Source organism: Pan paniscus, chromosome 19, assembly GCF_029289425.2.
Source record: "Pan paniscus chromosome 19, NHGRI_mPanPan1-v2.0_pri, whole genome shotgun sequence".
Lineage (NCBI taxonomy): Eukaryota > Metazoa > Chordata > Mammalia > Primates > Hominidae > Pan > Pan paniscus.
Window position 1 is genome coordinate 87,013,085 of NC_073268.2, and position 15,225 is coordinate 87,028,309.

At 40.6% G+C, this 15,225-nt stretch overlaps 1 pseudogene; it reads left to right on the forward strand.

Moving 5' to 3' along the window:
- Window positions 1-5,039: 5,039 nt before the first annotated feature.
- LOC100967968 (SERPINE1 mRNA-binding protein 1-like) lies at window positions 5,040-6,085 on the forward strand (annotated as a pseudogene).
- The last annotated feature ends 9,140 nt before the right edge of the window (window positions 6,086-15,225 follow it).

A 15,225-nucleotide genomic window follows, 5' to 3' on the forward strand; every position in this document is an offset into this window, starting at 1 on the left:
GTGATAGATAGCCCATTTACCCTGATGTGATTATTATGCATTGTATTCCTGTATCAAATTACCTCATGTGCCCCGTAAATATATACACCTACTATTAGCCATAACAATTTTTTTTTTTAAATAGCAACTGTGCCTCACTGAATGTCAGTGCATCTCTACGGGGCAGTATGTGTCTCCTTCTTATCTCTGACAGCACTTCTGTCCAGAAAAATTCCTGCAGAGTATTCTTTATTCTCTACAGATGTTTCCACCCATACACTGAAATATATTTTGGGTCCAAAGTCTGCTGTAAGTGGCAGAGAAATGAGGGCTAGCAACCCTAATCCTTTTGTATTATCCACAGTTTGTAGGATACCAAAGTGATGGTTATCTTGCCCTTCAAGTATACAGGCTTTTTATAGGAAAATATTTCTTCTAGCTTCAAAGTCCATAGCTCTCTTCTGGATGAAGACATTAAGTCCAGTAGAACAACTGTAGGCTCTGGGCTGAACTCAGAATCATCTCTCTGACAACTCAGGTTTTACTATTTGATCAAGCTTTACTTTTCAATTCTGTTTCCCTCAATATGAGTTTCTCCTAAGAGCCTTCCTAAGCCCACTTAGAGATAAATTTTTTGTCCCAACTTTCCACCAGTTTAAATGACATGCTCGGACATAGTTAAGACTCAAGTTGGATTCTGGAGGACACCGGGAGGTTTGTTCTGGCAGAAGCATGTGGAACAACCTGGGAACGGGAAGAGGCTGAAGTCAGGGAGAACAGAGAAGAAGAAAGCTACTGCAGGCACTCAGGCAAACTGTGATTGTTACGTGTAATCATGTTACAGCAGTCTTCTTTTGCTGATGTATTGGGGATGCTCTATGGAATATGTATTTTATATATGCATTGCAATGGCATTCTCTCTAGTACTTCAAGTCTGAAAACCAATATATGGAAAAACTGAGTCTCCATATAGGCTACCTCTAGGATACACTATAGTGAGTAAAGATAGTTAAAACCCTTAGAAACAGACTCTTCCTATCTGTGTCCATGATCCTAAAACAAAACTCTTGGGAAGATAAGAATGAATGAGGAACTGTATGGGGGTGGGAAGAGTTAGATAATTAATTTTGCAAACACTCTATTAGTATTACCTTTAAATATGCTATTACATATTTAACATATATGCCCACTGCCCACAACTACTGCCTATAAAACCAGCTGAGCAAAAGCCATCAAACAAAGAAAAACAGCCATGAAACATGCTTAGATCAGGCCACTTTCTCTCATCGAGTAGTAAAATATTGAGTTTGAGGCCGAGTGTGGTGGCTCATGCCTGTAATCCCATCACAGGAGTTTGAGACCAGCCTAGCCAACATAGTGAAACCCCTTTTCTACTAAAAATACCAAAATTACCCAGGAGTGGTGGCACACACATATAATCCCTGCTACTCAGGAGGCTGAGGCAGAAGAATCCCTTGAACCCAGGAGACAGAGGTTGCAGTGAGCCGAGACCATGCTATTGCACTCCAGCATGGGCAACAGAGTGGGAATTTGTCTCAAGAAAAAAAAATTAGGTTTTGCATGGTAAATGCAAAATGCCTTCAGATCTTATGAATGGAGTCTTGTTGATCTTAAATAGTTATTGGCATGGTTCAAAGGAGAATGAAGACAAGGAAAGGAATTAAGTGAAACTTCAGTATTACTTTGAAGTAGATAAATAGCTTCATTCGACTTGTCCCCATTGTTACAAAAACTAATGGTTTAAGGTGAAGGCTATTTTTTTTCTATTTCATTTAAAGATGAGTTTGGTATCCACAGTTTTGGATGTGTGCAGATTTTTGCCTGAAAATTTTGGAAGCCAGAGTATAACAGGAGAAAAAATAAATCACCACCAAATAGAATACAGCATTGCATAAATCTGAAAGTTCTCCACATTTTGTGAAGTGAGGGGTAAAAACCCTTGCTGAACACAGCAACAAGGAAAACTAACCCAGAGTATAAATTTTCATATAGAGTAGGAAAGATAAGGATGGACAAGACAGGAACGTGTGGTTAATTCCAGTTTTAGGCATATTTATGTGGCTAGCATAGGCCAAACAACACTATGGCTTAATTCAGCTAATTGCTGTAGAGCAGAATATGAGAAAATATCTTTTCTAACGTTTTTAATTTGTCATTGCTACCACTACAAAAGCAACAAACTATTTCATAATGGTGACTTCACATTGTATACAATATCATTTTGGGGATGGACTCAGTTTCTAAGAAGCCCTGTTTTCTTTATCATCCTTAGAAAAAAATGGAAGAATTTCATCCACGTGGAACAAGAATAATCTTTACTCCTTTCTCTTTGACTTTAACAAAGTCAAGTCTATCAGTGAAGGTGAATTACTGCTAACATCTTCAGTGTAACGAAAGATACGTGAATTTTGGCAACAATATTATTCATTTGATTTTTTCTGTGTCCCAAATGTACTTAGGAGCAACAGCAGAACCAGGATCCCAAGATTCTACAGTTTATTTATAAATTTAATATAAGTCTTTCCTGCTCCCTTCTTCTTCTTTTTTTTCTCCTTCACAAAATAAAATTATGTTCCATTCTTATATAGGGCCATTTTAAGGAATTAACTATTGTGGGGAGTCAGCATCATAAATAATTTGAGTTCTTTCATAAGAACTGGAAAATCGTCTAAGCAATTGCCAGTTAAAATAATGATAGATGTGAGATTGAGTCTTCCGCTGCAGCGTGTAAACTGAGTAGCAGTTGTGGCATGGGAAGGCATTTCCCTCTGCTTATTTATTTACCATATTTTCTGGACCCTCCTATGGCAGGAAAAGCCTGAAGACACAGTCACGAATGGCCAAATGTAGTAGCATGGAAGGCACCTTCTTATCTATTTATTTATTTTTCTTTCTGCATCTTACGAAGACATGCAAATATGGGAAACACTACCAGTAAGCAGTATTTTTGTAGCACGAGCTGCATTATGGGCTGTTGATGTGTACATATGTGGATTTTTCATCATCCTAAAAACACTAGGGACCAAGTTCCACGAACATAATGTGTATATGATTGGGATGCTATTGGGCTTTTATTGTCCTAGTACAAGCTGTACTTTCTGGCTGAATCAAGACAAGAACACTTATTAATAAAAAGTAAAACATCAACTTACGGGAAAAAAATCATAAGCTATTTTTCTGACTCCATCTGTTTTCCACCCACACAATTTGCTCACTACAGATAATAGGAAGCTATGGTGTACTTGTGCTTCATAGCTCTAGAATAGAGAACATGAGATTACGATATTCACGTTGAGGTAGTACAGTAATGACAAGGCACTGTGTGACCTCATGTAAGTGGGATCCAATACCACTCAGGTGAACAAAAGCTTTCTCTAACTTTACACAGTTTCACAAATAGGATTTTTTATACTCTTTGGACTCTTCTAATGCAGGAAAGGCTTACAGCTGTGGCAACGGCCAGCCATGTCTTTGGCCTTAGCTGGACAAGCGGTCCAGTGGATAATCTGAACTACATCAGGGTGCATGTTGAGTTTGAAAGGGCGGGCCGGCTGGGAGCGGTGGCTCACGTCTGTAATCCCAGAACTTTGGGAGGCCGAGGCGGAGGGATCACCTGAGGTCGGGAGTTGGAGACCAGCCTGACCAACACGGAGAAACCCCATCTCTACTAAAAATACAAAATTAGCCGGGCGTGGTGGCGCATGCCTGTAATCCCAGCTACTCGGGAGGCAGACGCAGGAGAATTGTTTGAATCTGGGAGGCTGAGATTGCGGTGAGCCAAGATCCCGCCATTGCACTCCAGCCTGGGCGACAAGAGCAAAATTGTGTCTCAAAAAAGAAAGAAAAAGGAAAAAAAGAAAAAAAAAAAAAGAAGAAAGGGAGGGCCATACGAAGGAATGCCCCTAAAAGCACGGGGGAAAAAAAGAAAAGAGGACAATCACAGAAGCTGCCAGGGCACTAAAGGAGGGAAGTTCTAGTTTCGTGTTCAGATGGCCCCCAAGCTTTGGAACATTGCCAACTATCCGTGCTGACATAAGTGCAGACTCCCACATCTAAGATATGCCATTGTAATTCCTATTTTTGCTTTTCTGCTGCTCAACCTGATTCTCCTTTCTACAAGGAAAGTCACTAAATGCTATAATCAGACCCAATAGAGCATTTATCAATGTTTTTCTCATTAAAAAGTAATTATATGATTTAAATATAATTTGGGAGAAGATTACCTAAAATAGCATTTCAAAAATCAGTGCTAAAAGCAGTTGGAAATATTCACGTGCATATGAGTCTCATGATCACATTCACATACTCCCTAGTTCTTAAAAATGGATCATACTCTATCATCTGTTTCAAATGTCTTTCAGGGCTGCCTGTTACAATAGCCAGAGAAACATGCCACAGAGTCCCCGTCATGGCTAGGACCTTACAGGAAAGCTTTGGCTGCATGGTCACCCACCAATTGGACCAGCTATTTGACCATGAATTGGACCCCCTCAAGGTGCCGAAGGTAAGAAAGAATAAGAATAAAGAAGCTGTTTGGGGGCGGTGTTGGAGGCCCTGGGGCCAAGAGTGCAGCTCAGGCCATAGCTGAGACCAACTCCAAGGCATCAGGGACACAGCTGCCTAAAAAGTCACAGAAAGGCCTTTCCGTGGTGGTGCAAGCCTATAATCCCGGTGCTTTAAGAGGTCAATGTGGGAGGATTGCTTGAGTCTAGGAGTTCAAGACTAGCCTGGGCAGCAAAGCGAGATCCCATCACTACAAAAATTTAAAAAGTACCCTAAAACTTAAAGTATAAATAAATAAATAAATAAATAAAGTTATCCAAGCATGGTGGTGCATGCTTGTGGTCCCAGCTACTTGGGAGGCTGAAGTGGAAGGATCCTTGAGTCCAGGAGGTTGAGGCTGCAGTGAGCTATTACCATGCCACTGCACTCCAGCCTGGGTGACAGAGCAAGACCCTGTCTCAAAAAGATAAAAAGAGCCCCAAAAGACAACAAGAACCCACTGCCCCCTAACATTTGCATGATTGACAAGAATTATCATGATTGACAAGAAAGAAGAGACACAGCTGCTCTGTCACTTAAAAGAGAGGGAGTAAGATGCCTGAGAAGAAGGCCTGATCAACAACTTCAGAGGGATGGAAAAATAATTGAGAGAAGACCAGAAAGGTGACCACCTCATGAGCGAAGATTTGAAAAGCCACTTGAAGAAAAGGAAGGAGGAGAAGCTTCAGTTGATAGGTTGATTAGTGACCTCCCATTGATAGACTGATTACCGGCCTTCCTGGTGGAGGCCATGGGGGTCTTGGAAGAGGTCGAGGGGGCGGTGGGCGTGGAGTGGCCAGGAAGATGGGTTTGATTCTCCTGGCACTCATGAGTATGATATAAGAGCAGTGCAAGCCACACAGCTGGCCTGAAGCACCAGGACAGACATGTAGGCGGCAGATGTCACAACTGGGGAACTGTCAAAGATGGATTAACAGAGTCCCCAAAATTTACATTCAGAAACAATTATCTTATCATTGCAGTGACTTGCATCAATCAAATATAACTAAGGAAACCCTTGAAGGTGAAGAACATGCGGTGGCAGGCATTGAAAAGGAGGAGAATGAAGCTGAGGAGGTAAAGGCAGAGGCTCCAAAAGGGACGACTTTGAGTGAGTGGAAGGCTGTCCAACATAAGGACTGGGCGGAGGTAGAATTTCATGTCCGAAAACCACGTGAAGGTGCTGATGGGCAGTGGAAGAAGTTGGTTCTTCATAAACCAAAGAGTGAAAAGGCTCATGCTGAAGATTTGATTGTAGACCATCATTTCCAGAAGCCAGCAAATGATATAGTGTTCTGATATAATGTCTCAGCTGGAGATTAATTCTGGAGACCTTGGCCACCCAGGACAGTGGTGGCAGGGGAGGATGCCATGGACCTGGGCATGGTGGATGTCAGAACCGTGGCAGCAGGATCCACAAGGCAGGTGCTTCTGCTCTTGACATGATGACCCAAAGGTACCCCCAACTCTGGCTTACATGGATGCCCTTAGACAACCCTGGTTCCTTTGCAGACTCTCCTCTTTAAAGCTGTTGCATGTTTAGTGCTTACAAATGACTAAGAAATGTTTTAAAAAGAAGATTGCTATTCATTCCATTCACACCTAAAGACTCAATTTTATCTGTTTTAGAAATGAACTTCTCTCGGTACACAGAAGTAACAAATATGGTAGTCAGTTTTGTATTTAGAAATGTGTTGGTAGCAGAAATGTTTTCATAATTTTCAGAGATTATGCATTTTTCATGAATGCTTCTGCATTGCTGCTTTAAAATATGCATTTCCAAATTTAAAATATGCATTTCCAAATTTAAAATATTGCTGTGAATGGTTGAAAAAAATAACGGGGCTGGATGCTGTGGCTCATGGTTGTAATCCCAGCACTCTGGGAGACCAAGGTGGGCAGATCACCTGAGGTCGGGAGTTCGAGACCAGCAGAGCCAACATGGCGAAACCCCTTCTCTACCAAAAAATACAAAAATAAGCTGGGTGTGGTGGTGCATGCCTGTAATCCCAACTACTTGGAGGCTGAGGCATGAGAATTGCTTGAACCCGGGAGGTTGCAGTCAGCCGAGACTGCGCCACTGCACTCCAGCCTGGGTGACAGAGCGAGACTCTGTCTCAAAAAATAAAATAAAAAATAAAAAATAAAAATAATAAAAAAGCCTTTCAAGTTAATTCTATATTCTGAGCATTTTGTCATACATAAAAATATTTTTCTCTATAACATGGATTTTAGTATGAGTGTTATGTAGTTAACTAGCTATACTTCTGATATTTCAAATTTTTGTTTAGCATGATTTGTAGCTTTTCTGCACAGGCCTGTATATATTATTCCTGTTCTTTCTTTCTTTCTTCTTTCTTTTGCTGTTTGAGATGGAGTCTTAACCCTTTCTCCAGGCTGGAGTGCGGTGGTGCGATCTCGGCTCACTGCAACCTCCAACTCCGTTGTTCAAACGATTCTCCTGCCTCAGCCTCTCAAGTAGCTGGGATTACAGACACGCACCACCAGGTCCAGCTAATTTTTGTATTTTTAGTATAGACAGGGTTTCAACATGTTGGCCAGGATGGCCTCGAGCTCCTGACCTTGTGATCTGCCTGCCTCGGCCTCCCAAAGTGCTGGGATTACAGGTGTGAGCCACTGCGCCCGGCCTGTTGCTGTTATTTCTAAATATATATAACCTAGATTGTGAATTGCAGGACCAAGTGACTATTTGTAAGACTTCTGATGAATACTACACAATTGTCCTCTAGAAAGAGTCTGTCCATTTTATCCCCACAAGCAGCTCCTCTTGTTTTTAATATGCTGGCGTTGATTTATTTTTAAGCAACATGGATAATTTAGGCTATAAAACCCCATAAAGCATCAAAACGTGGAAAGAAATATCTGTCCTCCTCCAATTTTAGTGACGAGGGCTTAGAAGATCTCTAGGAATAGCATTCTTATATACAGTTACTTGAGGAATGGAGAGGGCACTCACACTCACTGGGTCTACATTTTTCAATTTTGAAAGTGGGGAAATAATCTTAACTGTATTTGTTCTCTTTACAGCAGGATGCTCATGGGCTCCCAGGCGACAGCGTGAAGAGACACAACAAGCGAAATCTCATTGTAGGAGAAACATTAACAAAGGTGAGGAATGTCCTTTGGAAAATAAAATTTTTGAAGGATCCTAGACACAACACAGGGTACAACCAGTGAGTATCTCCATGTCCTACAGTGGGATTAACATTTGAAATTCTTGGACTGGAGGAGAACTTGCTTTCTGCTATGGGAAATAAAGAACCCTCCTCTGTTGATAAACTGCCATTTACTTAATATACATTGTGACCTGCCAGTTTACCACATTTAAATTAAATTGCAAGATTTATGAGATAGAACATTAAAATTATAAAAATAGTGATGAAAAGGATGGCAAAACTGCACTTATGTATGCACCAACCTAATGAAACTATCAAAATTGTAATTCTGTTTACCAAAGATAACCAGAACTAAAGCTTCATACCCAAAACAATTTCAAACTAATATAGTGGGATGAAGAAGACTTCTAAGCATCCTTAGCCAAGTAATGAAGAGAATCGATGTAATCATGATACAATATGAAGGAAAGTGTCTAGCCTTTGGAAGATGACGGACCTGGATTTAAATCTCAGCTATGTGAAACTGCATGCATTCCATAACTTCTCGGAGCTTCAGTTTCCTAACATATTAAATGTGTATAAATGTTCTCTTGTCTTTTTTCCTTTAATTTGTAAGGATTTGGGGGATGAAGTATGCAATGGGCTGAATGTAGGATAAAATATTCAATAAATCATAATTACTGTCATTAGAATTAAGTGTAAAATTGTAGAGAAATATAAATATATTTCCTGAGTTTTTTCACCGCTCTCCTGTCCGTTGGCAAATCTCAAGTTTTAACAGTATGCCAGGAGTCATCATATAGCCCAATAAATATTTAATTCATTTAGTTTTATTCAAATCCCCAATAATTATGAGAGGTGTATTGCATTGGGCTAGGTCCTAGGGTTACAGAGATAAACAATTCACAATTTTACTCTATGGGGCAGTCTTTTCTAGGAGAACCAAAAATTAGAGTATATATAATAACTGTCCAAAGACTGAGAAAAGTCTCCACTTATTCATACAACTCTCAAGTTAATAATCAATTACTTCTCCATAGTCTCCCTGCTTTCTAGACGAAATATAACTAATCATTTATCTCTCCTCACATGGAAACTCCGAGATCTGTTTCCTTATTTTTCTAGACATTCTCTAGCCTTTGCCAACAGTGCTATGACTTTCGTTTTGAAGACTGGTATGTACAAAGTGTATGACCCACTTTTGAATTAGGAATTATAAAGGAATTCTTAATGACCTGGGAGCAGATTATTGGAATTAAAGATTATCCATGGACATTTTGCTTTTAAATTCATAGTAATATTTTCATTGGTTCTGCTAATTACGTAGTTTGTGGAAACATACGGGATATTTACTTAAGGTTAGACTAGCGAGTAGAAAAATTTTCAAAGGCCAAAATAAGTATCTCTGGCCCTAGGGAAAGTGTAAAACAGCAACATTTGCAAAAGACTGCTTTTCTCTTCAGGTTGCTGGTTTGGAATAATCAATCTCAGAAGTGATATATAAATAATTTCTTTTACAGAAATAAGAGAAGAGCTAAGCATAAAGGCAAAATGAGAAAGGTGACTTTTCCTCATTAAACTTCATTACATGGCTGGGCGCGATGGCTCACGCCTGTAATCCCAGCACTTTGGGAGGTTGAGGTGGGCGGATCATGAGGTCAGGAGATCGAGACCATCCTGGCTAACGTGGCGAAACCCTGTCTTTACTAAAAATACAAAAAAATTGGCCGGGCGTGGTGGCACGCGCCTGTAGTCCCAGCTACTCAGGAGGCTGAGGCAGGCGAATTGCTTCAACCTAGGAGGTGGAGGTTGCAGTGAGCCGAGATAGTGCCACTGCCCTCCAGCCTGGGCGACAGAGACTCTGTCTCAAAAAAAAAAAAAAAAAAAAAAAAAAAGAAGAAGAAATAATAAACAAACTTCATTACATGAATCATTAGATTATTTTAAGAACTGAAAAAAAAATCCACATATCACATCACTACCATCATATTCAAATAAAAACTCCAAAAATCAAATGGAACCATTTGAAAAGTGTTCTCTCTTTAGAGTTAACTGTGGTGTCCCTCCCCTGTACCTCTACCCTTTTTTTTCCCCTACCCATTAGTGTGAATAACTGATAGTTGACTGTGTAAAATATCAGGTGAGGTTTGGTGTCCTTAGGACATAGAGTATACAAAGTGCCATGGTTAGTCATAAAGAAGACAAGACACTCCTTCCTTCCCTTCTATGAGTGAAAACACTTTGCATAATAGAGACAACTTTGACATTTTAATTTTCTTTTCTTTTTTTCTTTTTTTTTTTGAGATGGAACCTCCCTCTATCATCCAGGCTGGAGTGCAGTGGCGCAATCGTGGCTTCCAAATCCTGCCTTCTTGGGCCTTTTATGGAGACTTTATTGGATAGGCATGATTGACCACTGTGTGGAAATGTGATTGGACAGAAAGAGCATGATCTTACACTAACGGACTGAGTGGGGAAACCCAGCAAGTCCTGTCTGTTCTGATTCTTCTTGGTCTCTGTGCATTGTTCCTTCCTCTAGGGTATGGGGCAGGACCCCTTCTGAAATGGGGGTCTTATGACCCACAATCAGACAACGGGGGTCAGATAATTTCTTTATGGCCAGCTCCAAGATGGAAAGGTAAGGGAAGATTCCTGCCATGGGGAGAAAAAGAAACAGGTGAAAAGAGAGTGGGAGATGGTCAGGGAGAGAGATTCTGTTTTCTAAGGCTTAAAATTCCCCAACATTATAGAAAGTGCTGTAAGAGCTATGAGGCATGAATCATTAACAAATATCCAGATTCTCTATGTCTATGTCTATATTATAATATCAAAACATCTGTACATTTTCCTTTAAAAAAAGGAACATATCTATATGCTTAATATATGCTTTTTACCATTTATCTGCATAATTCCTTCTACCATAAATAATGTTTTCCTAATTCATATCTCTGCCGAAAATTAAAACAATGGAGTCAGTGTTGTTAAATAATTTATTTAAATGACATCATAATCCAGAGCTAAGATAAATGCTCTAAAATCCTGAAATGTGGGTGAATCTGTTGCTTGGTTTGCAGAAATATCTTGTTTCCAAATTCTGTAGACACTGGCTGAACAGGAGGAGAGACAGACAGAGAGGGAAATAGAGAGCAAGACGGAGAAACCTAAGGAGAGACACACAAAGACAGACAGAATAGAGATCAGGATGCAGTATCATTAGAAAAATACTTCTAAAATACTGGGAGAAATCCCTTTGCTACGGATGCTATCGCAAACATCTTTTGGGTAATATAAAAAACATTAATCCATTGGCCGGGCGCAGTGGCTCACGCCTGTAATCCCAGCACTTTGGGAGGCCGAGATGGGTGGATCACGAGGTCAGGAGGTCGAGACCATCCTGGCTAACATGGTGAAACCCCGTCTCCACTAAAAATACAAAAAAAAAAATTAGCCGGGCGTGGTGGCGGGCGCCTGTAGTCCCAGCTACTTGGGAGGCTGAGGCAGGAGAATGGCATGAACCTGGGAGGCGGAGCTTGCAATGAGCCGAGATCATGCCAGTGCACTCCAGCCTGGGCGACAGAGCAAGACTCCGTCTCAAAAACAAAAACAAAAACAAAAACAAAGCACATTAATACATCCTCATAATTGACTGGAAAACGCACTCTGGGGCTGCAGTTTCAGGGTTTTTTTTTTTTTTTTTCGTTGTTTTTCCTGAAGCAGTACCTATGTGGTTTCACTGAAGAGAAGCATGACCTTGTTCTTTAGCAGACCATGTTGGAAATTCAGGGAAAAGGTGCCAAGGATTTCTTAGAAATGTATTTCATGGTACAGTATCAAGGGGCAGTATTTATTTTGGATAGGCTTCCACTGAAGAATTGAGATGCTGTGGGGGAATTTTGTTGTTTCCGCATATAATGTTAATGGTCCTAAATTAATTACAACTCTAAAGTTAAAAGGTTCGAATGCCTTAATGTTTCTTTTCTTGTTTTCAAAATTCTAGAGGGATTTGGCTCTGAACAAATCCTGCTCCCCACCTATCAAAGGATCCAGTGTGTTTCAATTCTGTTACTCACCCAAACGTGTATTTCTTTTTCTTTCTCTGCTCGATCTCTCCTAAAGAAATACTGCCAATCGAAAACAAATTGGGTTCAAAAATCTATGAAATAAATTAGTCTGCAAATGATGCTTTAGGAATTAAGCCAGTGTTTTACGGGAAAGGAAAGATGTTTACCTACTGTGATCCCTCTCATAAAAAAAAAAAATTAAAATGTTGGCCACGTGCGGTGGCTCACGCCTGTAATCCCAGTACTTTGGGAGGCTGAGGCGAGCAGATCACCCAAGGTCAGGAGTTCAAGACCAGCCTGGCCAACATGGTAAAACCCCCATCTCTACTAAAAATACAAAAAAAATTAGCCAAGCATAGTGGCACGTACCTGCAATCCCAGCCCTGACCTCAGGCCCTCCACACTTTGGAATGATTTAGAAGTGTCATCTATGACACCCCAGATAGGGAACTGCTTGAGCCCCAGCTCTTAATTTCCCTTCTTTGAAGCACTTTTTGGTCCTTTCTCCAAGTGTGGGGTGGAACAGATAGCCCTGTGGAATAATCTGGGCCCTAGGTGTAGGGAGCGCTGAATTCAGGAGGACCTAGCAGGTGGATATTTTGCATCTCAATTACTGTCTTCCTTTCACCTCTTTGTTTACTATCATTCTTGACAATTCTGATATCCATCTAAATGAATCACCAACAGCCCACCAATTCCTTCGCTTCTTTAGACTCTACAATGTTTCTTCTCTCATTTCACTAAAAAAGCCATTGACTCACATGGTCACACTCAAGACTTTTAATCACCAGTAACTACACCAATTCTAAAATCTTAATTTCAAACCCTGCTGCTTTGACCATTCATCTACTACTAGTCAGTTCACTTACTCTGCTTCTCTCACTCCAGAAATTGACTGATTCACCCATATCTCCAAGCCATCAAAAGCATTATGTTTTCTGTATGCATCAAATCCCTTTGCATCTGAGTCTTCATTTCCCTTTTTAAACAACCATCCTCCATGGTCTAGTACTATAACCAGTCCCTTGCATATACTCTGAATTCCTATGCTCCTCTGTGCTTCAGTGAAATGTTGGCAATATCTACCCCTAATTAACCCAATCAATCACTTACTCAATGCCTAGGTCTGAAAATCTGAATACTCTTTGAAGTAACACACATAACAAATTCATGACCACAAATCCCAGAGAAGCCTCTCACGTTTCCAGACAATTTTAGCATTTTAATCTAATTATTTTCCCTTCTCAAAGGTGACATTTCTCCACTGTCTCTTTCCTGAAATTTTTCTCATTCTCAGCTGAAAATTTGATTCATATTTAATAAAATAGATCCAATCCAGTGCCTTATCTGATTACAGCCTCATCCACCAAACTACCTGCAACTGTATCACATGTTGTGTCATCTCTCTCTTTAAAATCTATGAACTTTCTCTGCTCTTATCTAAGAGCATGGATACTCTGGATCCATACTTTCATACCTTGTTAGGACCTCACTCCTAGAACTCCCTCCTTTTACTTCTGTCTCACCTTCTAATGGTTCATTTACATTAGTACTCATGTAGCAGGACAAGTTGTAGACAAAACCCCTCAGACACCGAGTTAAGGAAGGAAGGGCTTCATTTAGCCGGGAGCTTCGGCAAGACTCACATCTCCAACAACCAAGCTCCCCAAGTAAGCAATTCCTGTCCCTTTTAAGGGCTCACAACTCTAAGTGGGTCCGTGTGAGAGGGTCGTGATCGATTGAGCAAGCAGGGGGTACGTGACCGGGGGCTGCATGCACCGGCAATTAGAACAGAACAGGACAGGGATTTTCACAGTGCTTTTCTATACAATGTCTGTAATCTATAGATAACATAACCGATTAGGTAAGGGGTCGATCTTTAACTACCAGGCCCAGGGTGTGGCACTGGGCTATCAGCTTGTGGATTTCATTTCTGCCTTTTAGTTTTTACTTCTTCTTTCTTTGGAGGCAGAAATTGGGCATAAGACAATATGAGGGGTGGTCTCCTCCCTTACTCAAATATGCCTTAATATCACCCACCTTTAAAAGAAATTTCATAAACTCCAACATCTACCTTCAGTTACTATTTCATTTCTCCATTTCATTTGCTAGAAACGGCCATCCAAAGAGTTGTCTATAGTCTGATTCCTACTTCCTCAGCTTCTCTCCTGTGCTCAGATTTGCCACTTTGGACTTTCATTACCATCACACTATAAACATTTCTCATAATAATGTTACTGACAAAATTCATCCTTTGGAAGATGATGTTCATTCTCCATGTTCATTCTAAATTACCTTTTAACGTCAGTGGCCCAGCAGCAGATGACCAGTCCCTCCTTCCTGAAACTCTTTGTTCTCTAGGTTTTTTTCAACCCCAACACTCACCTTGCTTGATTTTCTACCTCTTCTTGTCACCCTTTCTTCCTCTCTTTTATTTGCCCCTTCTCCCTTACCAAATCTCAACATATCAGAATGTCCCAGAGCTCCCTCCTCATGCCTTCCTCTCTTTTACAGCTTTACCTAAATCTCAGGATAAAGAATCTCAAATTTTGATCTCCAGACCTGTCCCCTGAGCTCCAAAGTCCTCTATCCGACTACGTACTTGAGAATTCTGCTAGGATACTGAATTTCCATCTCAACAGAATGCCATCAAAAAGCAACATATTCATTTTCACTCAGAAGGTTCTTCCAAAGTTTTTTAGACATTTTAGTAAACAACATTACCACCACTTTGTCATGTAGAAGTAGAATCTAAAGACATTTCCCTGGTTCTGTTCCCTTCGTCATGCAAAACATCTACTCCATGAATGAGTCACATCGCCTCTGCCTCCAAAATATTTTGTAAATCCAAACACTTTCTATCATCATACTGCTAAAATTGCTGCACAAGGTCAGTCATCTGTTACCTGGATTATTGTGACTTATCCAGTTATGCTAGTTAAGCTTTCTAACTAGTCTGTCCACCTTTGGTCTTGCTACCGCTGCCTTCAATGCTACCCATCTCAACATTCTCTTCACATAGCAACAAGAATATTTTTTTTTCTTTCCAAATTGGGAGTGTTCTCACATCCTTACCCTGCTTAAAATCTTCTAATTGGCTGGGCATAGTGGCTTACGCCTGTAATCCCAGCACTTTGTGAGGCCGAGGCGGGTGGATCAGGAGGTCAAGGGATCAAGATCATCCTGACCAACATGGTGAAAACCCGTCTCTACTAAAAATACAAAAATTAGCTGGACGTGGTGGCACATGCCTGTAGTCTCAGCTACTGAGGAGGCTGAGGCAGGAGAATCGCTTGAACCTGGGAGGTGGAGGTTGCAGTGAGCCTAGATAGTGCCATTGCACTCCAGCCTGGGTGACAGAGTGAGACTCCATCTCAAAAAAAAAACAAAAAAACAAACAAACAAAAAAACACACAAAAAAAATCCTTCTAATTGTTTACAATCAGATTATCCAGACTCCTCAGTATGGCTTACAAGACACTGGA